Below are 15,165 nucleotides of genomic sequence, written 5' to 3'. Positions count from 1 at the left end.
TTTGTCAAGTTTATATTAATCTTGACCTTGTGTATACCATCCATCCTTGTTCAGCACTTAAATATGTGCTAATCTCTAATCATTCGTCTCAGCTCAAGTAACCCTTTTTACCTTCCTGTGTGCCTCACAGAGTTTCTAATCAAAATCTTTATTAAATTGCCAGTTGCTACCTGTCCTACAGTACCAATCTACAAAAGTGTAGAAATACTCAAGCCCCTAGAAAAGGCTTCAGTCACCATCAGGTACCACTCCTGTTCATTACCATATCTCCAACAACTTCAGAAATGTAGTTAACCAAGTATTACGCTCACTTCAATCTTAATTCCCAAAGCTTGGGGGTCTTACAGACCAGGTCCTTCACGTATGCCTTTTTTGCTTAAAAGTAAGCTTTGTCAACCAGTCATAGCTGCATAATTACACTATACTGAAGTTTCAATTAAAGACCAGATTATTCATCTCTCCTTCACCTTTTCGTTGTGAGTGTCCACAGGTCGGCTTTAGGTGGAGGCATTGTGGAGGTAGGAGATGATGAATGGAGGTAATTTGGGGAATCACGAAAGGATGTTTTCGTAGGGGGGTGGGTTGATATTTACAGCCCACAGTCCTCGCCCCAGCCTGGTTGTCCGGGCTCATATATACTCATACCCCCCCTTGCCCCACTTGTCCTTGACACTCCTCTCCCATGAAACCCCGCCACTGCCTGAATGAATCATCACTCCTTGTACGTTTGGCTAACTCATTTTACTGGCCCAATTATTCCGGTTTATTTTAAGTGATTGTGCATTACAGTGTGTTGGATGGGCGAGACAAAAGAAATGTCAGGGTGTATTACACATTACTAACCATTACAACTGCTTTTACTTGCTCTACGAGTGCACGAGTGCGTCTTCTGTGTCACATAAGATCCCTTGAGCTGCCCCTGTGGTGATGTCCATTTCTGACACGCGTGGTGTTTTTTTTTTCTAAAGCACTTATTTAGCTAAGTTCTTATTGCACGAAAAGAACTGCACACAAAAATCACTAGTTTACTATAATAACAAACCCAGTTCCCATGTATGATGCACTATATTCCAGCAATTCTTTTTTTTTTTTATGCAAGAATAAGAAAATAAACGCTAGAAGTCTGCAAATGGCTTCTTGTATGCAAAAATAAATACACGAAAATAGATTCCCAAATTGAGGATCTGTTCAAGATGCTTGGACACACTGTGTTTAAAAGACTGGAGGTCATAGGCAGTAGGAAATACAGACAGAGGAAGACAGTTCCAGAGCTGACCTGCTGCACATAAAGGACTGGCATTAATAATTAACTCTGTGCATTAGAGGGCTGGACAGAAAAGGGATAAGAGTTTGTGTCTACACTGGTGCTACGTGCCTGCCATAGTGGTTTTGAGGGATGCAGGCAGAGAATTCAGAGTGACCAGTGAGCATTGAATTAACGATAGAAAAGAGACAAAGATGCGAACAGCACGGCAAAGAGATAGTGGTTGAAGGGAATCAGTAAGGGGAGTGAAAAGTTAATATTGAGATGAAAAAGTCTTTGACTCCACCTTGTTGTACGAGGGCGCCTCCCCACACATTAAAGTAGCGGTGTACAGAAGGTCAAATAAAACCCTGTTTAAAGTCAACAGCTGTACAGGGTAAAGAAGGAACAGAGTCAGCATTGCACATTTAATCACTTGGAAGCAGAATTTATAAAGGAAGGTAATATGATCTATCCAAGATAAATCTCGTGAGAATGAAACCCCAAGCATGTTCAAAGATGATGCAGGATTGAGTTGGGTATTGTTAAAAATTAAAAGGATATTGCTAGGGTACATTTTAATGGGTCGAGAGATGTAGGAACTGCGTTTTCGATGCATTAAAAACAAGATTACTTTTATCCGAATCAGATATATGAGCCATATCCTCCTCTCGTTTTTTGAAGTAACTGTTGAATGGACGCTGTAGGAAGTTTATTGAAAGGTGAAGGGTAGAGTCATCAGCATATGAGTGATTAAGGTTACATGTAAACCTTAGTGGGTCATTGATGAATAGAAGGAAGGGAGTTAGTGACAGGCCAGTGCCCTAAGGAACACCATTATTGATAGCTCGAGGAGAAAACCAGTGGCAGTCTACAACAGCATCTATAGGACGACTAGAGATAAAGGCACAGATGGGGCTGAAATCGTAAGAGGGCTGTGAGTTTAAGATTTATGACAGACTCGATCGAAAGGCTTTGAAATGTCAAGTACAATGGCAAATCTTTCATCGAATTCCCGAAAGGAGGATAATCAGGAGTCTTAAAGTAAGGTGGAAAGATAGCCAATGGAGCACCCCTGTCTGAGTCCCTGATGACAATAACACAAGGGTATGATAAGGGAGGTGCTTTATTTTTTTTTTTTAATTACAGAATTAGGTTTAAACACTTTACAAATACAGGATGTTATTGGAATTGCTTTAACTGTATGTATTTCAAAGGATTTTGAGACTATTCTTAGCCAAAAATTCTTTTAAGCATCTTTCCTGTCACAACCTTCTTACCGATCGTTAATATGGGTTCTGCCAGGGATGCTTCATTGACGATCTTCTCACCTACCTTTCAGATCCCTGGTCATCCTCATTTGGAACTTTGGCGAATGCTTTGCCATTGCACTTGACATCTCAAAGGGTTTCAATCTTGTCTGACATAAATCTTTAATTTCGAAACTGCCCTTTTACGGTTTCTATCCTTCTACCTACCCCTTTATCTCTAGCTTCCTGTGTGGTCGTACTATAGCTGTTGCTGGAGACGGTCACCGTTATTCTCCTAGATCTATTAATATTGGTGTTCCTCAGGTCTCTGTCCTATCACCAACTATCTTTCTTTTGTCCATCAATGACCTAAGCTGTACATCTAACCCTATCCACTCATAAGCTGGTGACTCCACCCTTAAGCTTTCCATTCACTTCCTACAGCATCGATCTCAGCACTTACTTCAAGAAACAATGGATGAGGCTATGGCACACCTGATGTCTGACTTGGCTCATATCTCTGACTGGGGTAAAATGTAATCTTGGTTTTAATGCATCAAAAATTCATTGCTTACATCTATCAACCCGATAAAATATTTCACAGGAGTACCCTCAAATTTTCAACAATATCCAGCTTAATCCAGCATCATCTTCAAACATACTTGGGATTTCATTCTCTCGGGATTTATTATGGAAAGAACATACCTGTATTACCTCTCTTGTAAAATCTGCTTCCAAGAGATTAGATGTGCTAAGTCAACTCCGTGCCTTCTTTACCCCTGCACAGTTGTTGACTTTATACACGGGTTTCATTCACTCCTTGTGTAGAATACAACTATCATGTGTAGGGAGGCTCCTCATATACAACTTTTCTCAAAATGGTGGTGTCCGCTTTTCATCTCATCAACTCTCCCCCTCTTACTAGCTCCCTTCATCCTCTGTATCTTCGCTGTTTTGTTGCATTTTTATCTCTTTTCTATCGCTATTTCAATGGTCATTGGTCATCTGAACTGTCTGCTTGCATCCCTCCACCACTGTGGCGGGCGCAGAGCACCTGTCTAGCAACAAGTTCTCATCCCTTTTCTGTCCAACTCTCTAATGCAAGAGTTAACCATTACTCCCAGTCCTTCATGTATGCAACAGGTCAACTCTGGAACTGTCTTCCTCTGTCTGTATTTCCTGCTGCCTATGATCTCCAGTCTTTCAAATGCAGTGTGTCCAGGGACCTCGAAATGAACAGTTCTTGAATTTGGCTGTCTTACCTTGCTTTCTTTTTTTTTTCCTGGAGGTAAAAATTTACGGGGTCCTGGCCTTTGGTTCCTTCTTACTTGCATTAGAAAAAAAATAGGACGACAGTTAGAGGGCCGGAAATAATCAATCTTCCATAACAACAGAATTCCAGCAAGAAGGAAAGGTACAAGTTGACAGACAAAGGAGACACAGTTTACCTAGGCAGGCTGTAAGCACAGAAGCACAACACTTGAGGACAACTGGAGGGACCCCATCAGCACCTCATCAGGCCCATATGGTTTGTCAGTATTAACGCCAGTGATGGTTGAAAACACATCAACTGCAGAAATTTTAATGTCAGCCATGAGGAAGTAAGAGGAAGTGATGGATGAACAGCACTAGAATCCTCAAAGGTGGAACTAGAGGAGAAAGTCTGAGCAAAGAGTTCTGCTTTTTCAGTAGAAGAAACAGTTACAGAGTTGTCAGAGTGGAAAGTAGGAGGAAAGGATGATGAAGTAAAGATGTTAGAAATGTCATTGGCAAGCATTGGAAGGAGCAGGAAGAATTTGAGGTAGTACGATTGATATTTTATTTAGCAGAGTGATGGACGGACTTAACACGATTCCAGCCAGAAACATAAAAGAGATGAGATTCAGGGATGAGTTGGCTCAAGTACCTTTTGAAGGCCCTCTCATTGATGTGGACGGCATTTGAACAGGCGTAATTTAACATTTTTTTTTTTTTTTTGCATTAGTCACAGGATAAAAGAGAAAAACTTATGTTTCCATATCTGAGAGAATAACCTCTGTAATGCTTGAGGAATACTCAGATGATTCTCGGCCATGGAAGCAATAATCATTCCAGGGAAAAAATATATATTTGTATTGTCTGAGGTCCTCCCAATCAGCAGCTCCAAAATGCCAAAGTTGCCGCTTATTGGGATAGTTCACAGGCCTTTCTGAGGTAATCGGACAGTTAAGGTTATAAGACTGCAATCAGAGGAGCCCAATGGAGAGAAAACATTAACAGCACAAGCAGAAGGATTAGGAGTAAGAAAATGGTCAAGTATGTTGGAACTCTTTACAAAATGGTTAGCGATATAGGTTGGATGCTGTCCAAGCTGCTCTAGGACATTAAGGATGGAAAAGATGTAGCCTTCTTCTCCAGGTGGATTAGTGATAGGAGAGGAGAGCCAAAGGTGGTGGTGAGCACTGAAATTACCTAGAATCGAGATTTCAGGGAAAGAAGAAATTAAATGGATGTTCGATCTTAGAAATAAGACTGCCAAAGAATATTTCATCATCAGCAGATGTAGCGGATAAGCAAACAGCACAGATATACTTAGTCAAAGAATGGTAGGATAGCCGACGCTAGATACTAGAGAACTCAGAAGACTGAAGAACAGGAACGTGGGTGCACGATATGTTTTTATGTACATATACACAACAGCAACTTTTTGCTTTGAATTGAGTATAGAGAAACTAGGAGGATACAGAGAAGGATTTGCTTTAAGTCGCCTTAGACAGCTGAGACTCAGTACTGAGCAGAAGGTGAGGTTTAGAGGAAGAGAGGTGGCGTTCAGCAGAGAGAAAATTAAAGGAAAGTTTGCTAATGTGCAGAAATAAATAAAAAGTATCACAACAAAAGCAGTGTGCACTAATATTACGCTATATTACCATAATACATGTTTGTACTTGTAATGCAAGTTGACTTGTACTGTAACCTGAAAATAAAATTTCTTTATTTCTGGCACTTGTATTGCGAGATCATCCACCATATCCTGAGATCATTTCCTTACACACGTACTTTTCCTTATATTCTATATTCTTCTGTGGTAAAAATCACTTCCTGGTGTAATTTCTTAGTGCACTAGAGGAAAAGCACAAGGTAATTACTAGTTTGCTAAAAAAAAAAATCCAATTTGCATGTATGCTGCACTGTATAACCATAAAACATATTTGCACTTATACTGCAAGTTCAATTGCAGTGCAACCTCACAATGTTTTAAGTCCATACCATTTTTATATTATACTCTATATTATAAATTTTCATGTAATGAGATCACTAGATATACTATTTGCACTCTCCCACACACCAGTGACTGAGGAAATCTCCTTTAACTCACTGCACTGTAGAGCATTTCCTTTTGAACCTGCTGCCGTCACTACAGTTCAGGCAGACATGGCACTGCCTGTACAGTTTTTAACCTGCAGGTGCCCAGGTTCACCATGCAGTGACACGCGAAGTAGTCTGCCTGGGTGACCCTGTCAGGCATTACTGCAGCACTGTGTCCTTGGTGCAGCAGTTATACCAACAAGACGTCTGAACAGTATGAATGCATTCATAAGAGTGATAGCAGGAAAGTGTAGAAACACTTTCTTGTACCACCTGCAGCACATCCCATTGTCATGCCAGTGGATGACCGACATGTTACCACATTTCTCGATGAGTAAAGCACCATTCTCGGTCTTGGCAGGGAAAACAGGCTTCCTCCTTGGCTTGACAGTACCGCTGGTTCCTGTCCCACTTTCAAGGAGAAACTTGGCAGTTATATTATACAAGGAGAGACGCAAGTGGTTACATTATCGTCACGCTAGATGGGCGACAACTACAACGTCCAGCATATATCCAATCTTGCAGTCACAAGCAACAAAGACTGTGATGCATAAGAGATGACGTTGGACAATGTGTATTGGATAAATGCCAGTCAACCTCAGAACAATACATGCAACTCATCCACCACAGCTTTATGGAAAGGCGAAAAGAAATGGTGAAAGAACCTTTTAGCATGGTCAGAATTTGGTAAGGGTCCCACATTGTGGAAAAGTGCAGGAACCATAATATGGTAAAGTACTGTGTAATGTGCCATTTACCTCCCAAAGACAGGTGTGACTGTGAGGTCGTCCATGATCCAATAGTCCTGTATGGGAAGGTTTTTTTATTAGGGCCATCAGTATGGTCAGAGCTTGGCACATGTGTCACGAGTTAGTGTGATCATATATTTAAATAAACTCATGACATTGAACTTGGTGGAAAACCGTGTATTCTAGTGGAATCCCAGTATGTATCACTCAGTCAACCGCCACGTATTCACCCAATCAGGAGTGTTTTCAGAACAATTTTTCACTGTTTCATAAGTGATCGTCTTTGTGCGCGACATTAGCACCTCCGCTGAGTGATTTGTTATGGACGTGTTTTGCTCACTTCTAGCCATTACCAGTTGGCGGCTGGCCTCAGTCCTCGCCTCGCTTGTTTGAATTCAGGCAGGATTTGAGCATTGTGGAAGTAGGTTCGATTAGGCTCAGTGTCGAGCAGCGTGTGTGGCAGTGTCCTTTCTCAGCAACGACGCCCAGTTCATCCCGCTGCCTCCGTTGTCCAGCGAGTTCCTGAATTACCACCTAGCATGATTTGGCGAGAGGTTCAGCGAGGCAGCGTCCTTCCTCAGCAACGACGCCCAGTTCCCGCTTAGCCCACTCTCTGACCAGTATTTTTCTTTCATATTTTCCTAGGCTTAAGAGTTTAGCTTTTGAGTGAGTGAGTGAGTGTTCTTTTTTTTTTATTCATAATGAAACGTGTAACGTAAATTTGTTTCATTGTAATCAGTAAATTAACAGTTCTTTTTCTTGAGCTTAATGTAATGTAAACTCGTGTTTTATTTCTCCATTAAGCTTATTTCACTTATAACTCCCAGTTTGCATAAACGCTTTGCATTATTCATAACTGGTACTTAGGCCAGTCCCTTTGTATTAAGCTTAAAATCCATTGTGCAACCAGGAGTTAACTGCACCAGCAAGAACCTGTTTATCATTAATAGCATTAGTTATTGATTGTCAGGGGTGGAGTCACTTTCTCCAGAGGCCAACAGTACCAATAAACAGCATGTGTGAGCAATTAGTCTCTGCTGTGTACTGTTGAGAAAGTTTATAAATTTTCGTCCTTAGAGAATCGGCGAAGTAAGCCGGCATAAAGTAATCATTGCTTGAGTTTCACAAGTCAATTCTTTGTCCTGTTCCCAAGTATTATTGAATATTATTCTTTAATATCGCATACTCTATAAAAACCCCATGACATTTGGCGACCTAGCCAGGATATTAACTCCTAGCTCTAAAGCTATTCACAAGATAATACTCACTCACTCATACTTAGGTATTTATTATTAAAGTCTATAGGCACTATCTTACTGGTGATTATTGATTCAGTTCTATTAATTTACGTAATAGTTTTCACAGTCAATTGCTTAATTTTCTTTCCTTACCAGTTTAATTTGATAAAACTGGTCACCACTAACCTGTGCCTATATTCTTTATTCTCGATTATTGGCATCTTTCTCTGCAAAATTGCAGTCAGTACTGAGTCTCTAGTTCACTTAGATTGACTTAGCATCATGTCTACCAGCATCTATGTACAGGAAGCTAAAGATATGAGGCTTACAGACCCCGAGAAAATAAAGGACTATGTCCTCTCTCGGTTTAATTATGAGCAGCAACGTGAGAATGATGCTCGTGAAGAGCGGCAAATTCAGCGTGAGGAACGCGAAAAAGAGCGCGAACACAAGCGTAAACAACGCGAACTCGAGTTAGAACATGAGCGAGAAAAGCATGAGGAACGAGAGAGAGAACGAGAACACGAACGTGCCGAGTGAGAAGCATGCGAAAAACATGAATTTGAAATGTTGAAGCTCAAGTGAGGTTCCTTGGCTTCAGACACATCTGGTGCAGCTGGCCCAAGCTCCTCAAGCACTATCCCTGCACATATTTTGGTGACCCCACACATCAAGCTTCCTCCATACAAGGAAGGCGAGTGAATTGAGCCATACATAGCTCGTTTTGAAGACATGGCTCAACTGTAGCCACTGGATGATGCAGCTAAGCAGCTTCAGTTTCTTAGCCTGTTTGAGGGCCCTGCCCTCGATATTCTCCACAGAATTCGTGGAGACAATCTCATGTATGAGATGATGAAGGCAGCACTCGTCAAAGCATATGGTCTCACAGTTGACGATGCCAAGAGCCAGTTCATGAGGGCGTGTTTACAGGAAAAAGAGACTGCCGTTCAGTTTCTTGACCTCCTTACTGCTTACTTAGATGATTGGATGGAGAAAGATGAAACTCCTTCCATGCGTGAGGGGATAATTGATCTTATACTGCGCACGCAGCTAGAAAAGTTGTGGCCTACTGAACTTATGGCTCAGCTTAAGATCTGCCAGGTAAGAGATGCCAGCCAAATGGTGAAGAAAGCTGATGCATTCTTCACTGCATACGGGTATCAAACTCGCAAGCAGCATACCTGGAACAGGAAAGCTGATAAATCTGGGAAACCGTCTCAGGCTGAACCCCAGCAATAAGGCCGTTTTCAGAATATTGGCCAAGGTCCAAAACCGCAGAGGAAGAACCAGGGGCAAAACACTCAGAAGCCTGAGTGGAAGAGGTACAACAAGTCCCCTAACCAGCAGCAGTATCAGCCACGCAATCGACCGAAGGGACAAACCTTTTCGGCACCAGCCCCAGTGTATCCGAGGCAGGAGGCGAACGCAGCCTTCATTCCTCAGCAGCAGCACGGTGGTGTTGTCCCTAGCAGTATGGGTACTTCCCCACAGTTCACTAGTCCCTAAGTGACAGTGAACACTCCACAGGAGGCCAATGCTCCATCTCCACAGACAGTGAGTATAACCCCTCAAGCATCTAATTCTCAGGGCACCATGTTTGCCGCATCATTTATTCAGCAGCCTCATCAGTGGCTTGCTGCTTCCTCCACAGGCCCTCCCACAGGTGACAGTGATTTCCTTGTTCAGCCAGGGTTTGTGGGAGGCATTCCTGTGAAGGTTCTGAGAGACAATGGTTGCTCAGGTTGCTCTGTCAGGCAGAGTCTAGTTCGGCCTGAGGAGTACACAGGTCGACAGATCCAAGCTAACCTTATTGATGGATCATTGAGACTGTTTCCTGAGGCATGTATCCAGGTGGCATCTCCATTTTACACTTGTACGACAGTCGCAGTTGTCATGCCAGAACCTTTATTTGACCTTATCATAGGCAATATTCCCGGTGCCAAGTATGGTTGCACTGAAGATGACGCTACTCAGACTTTGGCTGCAGTAACCCGAGCCATGGCTGAGGCTCCAAACTGTGTCACCCCAGTGACCATTTAATCGCCGCAAGATCTGATGTGTAGCCAAGTTGTTGTTCAAGAACAACACTCTGACCCGACACCTGCTGCCATGTGGAAGAAGCAAAAGGGTAGAGTGATGAAGTATTCACGGGGAGGTCAAGCCAAGTTCCTTCGCAAACAAGGACGGCTGTACCATGAGTCACGAACACCCCAGGGCGAGATTCGACTGCAGTCTGTCGTTCCCGCTAAGTACAGCCTAGCAGTGTTAGAATGGGGTCATTGTTCAGCCTCAGGAGGTCACATGGGCAAAAGGAAGACCCAGGGCCGTATCCAAGCTGACTTTTTCTGGCCAGGGATGGGACGAGAGATAGATAGTTTTGTGCGTTCCTGCAGTGTGTGTCAAAGTACTACTAATCAGGGACATCTCCTTCCTGTGCCGTTTGAACCCACACCTATAATCTCTGAAGCAGTTGAGAGACAGGGCAGTGGTAAAGTGGGTGCAGACCTGACGTCTCACCCATTGGCCCCACCGGACACAGTATGTCCAGGGCCTGTATATACATGTATACCATAAGTTAAGGGGGAAGTTTGAGAACCCCGCAGAGACAGTCCGAGGCAGTGTATGAATTACCTTGTGGAATGTCTCGAGCTGTGGGCCTCTCTGAGGATTCCCGGAGAATGCACATTATCCACATGAGTGTTCACACCCACGGTGGGTGTTAAAATGTGACCTGCCCGAGATAGCGTAGGGATTCTCAGCTTCCTGTCATTAACCCACCGCGTCCCGGAGACGTGAATTCACGTCCTCACATGATGTGCACTCATATCCCGGAGACGTGAATTAATGCGGCAACATTGCAAGGTCCCTAATTTGCACAATTTTCAATTTTCACGAGTGATTTTGTGAGTGATTTTTGACACGTATACACAGGACACCTTCCTCTATTCCTCTACAAGATGCCAAGTAGGGACAATGCCTTACACCGCATAACCTCTCCCCCCCCCTACACGCCATTGTTTCGGCAATTCACCTGTTACCAGTGACCTGGCCAATAAAGACATTCAAGGCCAGAGTGATTCCCCAGTCGATGACAATGTGGAGGACAAAGTTTACATAGCATTAGAGGAAGAAACAGTCAGAAATGATGATCAGGTAATGTGGGAAAAAAAGGTCATGAATGGTGATGAGTTAAAGAGTGAAACAATGCTTATAATGCCTATATTACTGTTTGAAAACCAATATACTCTTGAACTACATATAAATTCGTACCAAGTAAATAAATAAATACTGTTTATGAGTGGATAAAATAGTTACCCTTCCATAGAACTCGTTTTCTTTGGTGCCAGCCTGTTAGAAAACCCAGCCAGGTAAGGAGGTACTCGTACCTAGATCGAGTATTTTAAACCTCAGGTGAGTGATTTCTCTATGAATTTTCGATGTTTCTCACCTAAAGCAGATGTTTGAGCCAAAAAAAAAAAAAGGTCCCAAAATGTAGGGACTGGGGCGTACTACTGCCCAGAAAACGTCGGGATGGGGTGGGTTAATTGTAAGTGTAGTGTTAGGTTAACCAGTAACCTGCTTGTTCTAAGAAATTTGTGAATTCAAAAACTGGCACGTTTCCTGGTTAATAATGTTAGGTTAACTAGTAAACTGCTTGTTCTAAGAAATTTGTGAATTGAAGAACTGGCACGTTTCCTAGTTAATAAGCGTTAACCAGTAAACTACAAGGATTCTAAGAGATTTGTAAATCCAAAGACTACTTTTCCTGGTTAATTATAACATAAGTACTCATTGCTAGGCAGAGAGAGAAATGACACTTTTGACCCTCCACCTTGATTCCTTTTGCAGGTGCAGCTGGCGGGTGCAGCATTGCAGTGCAGAACAGCTGATCGTCCCTGATGCATGCTGCCGCCTCTTCTCTTCTGCCTTGTTGTCATCATTTACTGCTGATTTGCATTATGTAATTTTACATGTAGGTACGGTTACATCATAACTGTTACACTTACACCAAGTATTACATACATCACGCTACATAACAATTAGTTGTTAATGTAAATGTAGTGAACTTTTTGCTCAGTTTGACCTAAGTACAGGATTTTTCACCGTCGTCACGGAGTTTTTTCCTCAAGCTTGCTTCTATTAACGTAAATACGAGGTTTTTTCGCTCACTGGCAACTGTGACTTTCTCCTTTAGCAGGATAGCACACACACACCACAGTGTGAATCTTGTGTGACTGAGTTAGGATTTATATGTATGTGTATTGAAATTTTTTTTCCCCCGAGAAAAAAAATTCATTTTGATGGGGCGTAATGTCACGGGTTGCTGCGATCATATATTTAAATAAACTCGTGACATTGAACTTGGTGGGAAACCACGAATTCTAGTGGAATCCCAGTATGTATCACTCAGTCAACCGCCACATATTCACCTAATCGGGAGTGTTTTCGGATCAATTTTTCACTGTTTCATAAGTGATCGTGTTTGTGCATGACATTAGCACCTCCACAGAGTGATTTGTTATGGGTGTTTTGCTCACTTCTAGCCATTACCAGTTGGCAGCTGGCCTCAGTCCTCGCCTTGCTTGTTTGAATTCAGGCAGGATTTGAGCATTGTGGAAGTAGGTTCGATTGGGCTCAGTGTCGAGCAGCGTGTGTGGCAGCGTCCTTCCTCAGCAACGACGACCAGTTCATCCCGCCGCCACCGTTGTCCAGCGAGTTCCTGAATTACCACCTAGCGTGATTTGGTGAGAGGTTCAGTGAGGCAGCATCCTTCCTCAGCAATGACGCCCAGTTCCTGCTTAGCCCACTCTCTGACCAGTATTTTTCTTTCATATTTTCCTAGGCTTAAGAGTTTAACTCTTGAGTGAGCGAGTGAGTGTGTTCTCCTTTTTTTAAAATTCATAATGAAACGTGTAACGTAAATTTGTTTCATTGTAATCAATAAATTAATTTTATTTTTCTTGAGCTTAATGTAATGTAAACTCGTGTTTTATTTCTCCATTAAGTTTATTTCACTTATAGCTCCCAGTTTGCATAAACGCTTTGCATTATTCCTAACTGGTACTTAGGCCGATCCTTTTGTATTAAGCTTAAAATCCGTTGTGCAACCAGGAGTTAATTGCACCCGCAAGAATCTGTTTATCATTAATAGCATTAGTTATTGATTGTCAGGTGTGGAGTCACTTTCTCCACAGGCCAACAGTACCAACAAACAGCACGTGTGAGCAATTAGTCTCTGCTGTGTACTGTTGTGAAAGTTTATAAATTCTCGTCCTTAGAGAATCGGTGAAGTAAGTCGGCATAAAGTAATCATTGCTTGATTTTCACAAGTCGATTCTCTGTCCTGTTCTCAAGTATTATTGCATATTATTCTTTAATATCGCATACTCTATAAAAACTCTGTGACAACATGTATAATTCACTGACTTCAAAAGAATACCATTCCGTCATATTTGCCCTTGTTACAGGAAGGGCAGTCAAGCCAATGTAGGGAGAGTTTCTGGTGATAATGATCCTGTGCGCAGGTATTCCTTCACGGACAATGAAAAAAAAATGCCGTGAAAAATCCATGATGCACGAATTGCCTGTCCCCGGAAAATGCCCAAATACCTGTCTGAGGCTCATCAGAAGCAGCCTCCGCGTGCTGAAACCTGTTCCCCTCCTTTCACACAGTAATACTGATTGTCCCTACACTTGGCTGATGGGAACTAGGGCAATGGGCACGTGCACCACGTACACCACGGCCACAGACATGCGTATATCTCTGTTATTATCTAGGAGTCCGTATTTCCCTTTGTAATTTAAGTGTACTGTCATTTGTGTCGGATCCTCGTTGCCTTACGAAAGTAGGTTCATTCTCTTTCTTTACTAATTTTGCATGGGACACCCTCTTATGCGCTTGTGTGTCATTTAAATAGCTTTAACAACGACGAATACGTAATCATAGATGAGATCTTAGCACCTTCAGAACCGTAATGTCTCATGAAATTTAATCAAGAGTAAAACCCAAGAATTTAAGTTGAGTTTTGGATGGAGATTTCGTTGTGAAAGATTTGATGGAGGCTATTTTTTCACCCCTGTATTTAAAAAACTCTCCAGTGTTGAGTAAAATTATCTAGCGGTTGTGGGAGTCCCCTTCCTCCCTCCCCCCAGAAAATGAATAAATGGAAGACGCTGCAATAATTAGGTGGCAAATATACACATACACTTTTTGAGCAATAGTATCTGCCGACCCTCTAAATTTCCCAACAAGTAAAAAGGAAATGGCAGCCAGAGTTCCGCTTACTGAATAAAAGCCTGCTGTTGGTAGTTCAAAGCTTTGTTGGACTGAAGCGAGAACAAAGCAAGATGATATTATTACTTGTGCAGTCTACATGATCATTTCATTTTCTTCATTATAATTAATCCCAGATTTTTTTCCTTTTGCATCTTATTCCACACAGCTAAGTGGCAGAACAACAATTTTGTGATTATACTTCCTTTCAATGACACTTCACGACCATGAACATATCATAGTGCTGATATCTAGTTACAGCTTAGCATTCAAGATGGAGAGGTGATAAGATTAGGTCAAGTTAAAGTGAACATGGCAGAGTAACTGGTCTTTTTCCCGTGAGAAGCCCTGAGTACGACTTTGTTTCGGCGAGATAAAAACAGTGGAGAGTAGGCTATACAGAACCAATGGCTGATGAGTCAACTGTAGTAACCAATTAACTGGACAAGATTTATTACTAGAAACCATCCAAGACTTAGAAAAGACGGCCCTATGTGATGAACAGAATGTAAGTGGAATTAACTTCATACATTTTTGTTTTCATTCATTCCTGCTACGGCCAGAAAATTTCACTAGGGAGACAATTTTCAGATTGAAGTGTTAGTTATATTTTCCTAAACAAATGGGTTAAATTATAGCCTCGATTAGATACAAGAGTTCTTCCAAAGACTACATGAAACTGTCCCTTCTTTAGCTACAGGAAATAATAAAATACACCCTTGTAGTGTCTAGGGAATAAAGATAATTCATTCAAAACTATAAACGTATTGTGCAGGTACAGCATGTTGATTCACTTGCCGTACAGTCCTGACGGTGCCCGGGTGGTGCAAGTGGCTTCCTGGACCCCCACATCAGGTCTACGCTATCTCACACCTTCCACCCTTTTCCCGGAGAAATACACCAAGTAATGTGTACAGATTACTGGCCATTTCAGAACTGAAGTATCTTATGTAATGTGTTGAAATTACTGGGCATTACAAAATGGAAAAAAAAAAACATAAGTAACGTATCCAAATTACTCACGAGTATAGACTGGGCTATACCCATTTCATTCTAACCTGGCTTA

General features: G+C 42.0%; 1 protein-coding gene across 1 annotated transcript in view; it reads left to right on the top strand.

Annotated features, from left to right (window-relative positions):
- Positions 1-15,165, top strand: part of LOC145395793 (glutamate receptor ionotropic, kainate 3-like) — a 36,985-nt gene that overhangs the window by 6,040 nt on the left and 15,780 nt on the right. The window lies entirely within an intron of this gene.

The sequence above is a fragment of the Coenobita brevimanus genome, chromosome 33, assembly GCF_032717465.1.
Source record: "Coenobita brevimanus isolate Jiangsu-jjx chromosome 33, ASM3271746v2, whole genome shotgun sequence".
Classification (NCBI taxonomy): domain Eukaryota; kingdom Metazoa; phylum Arthropoda; class Malacostraca; order Decapoda; family Coenobitidae; genus Coenobita; species Coenobita brevimanus.
Note: the sequence above shows the minus strand (reverse complement) of the source record. Positions and strands in the feature narration are given on the sequence as shown.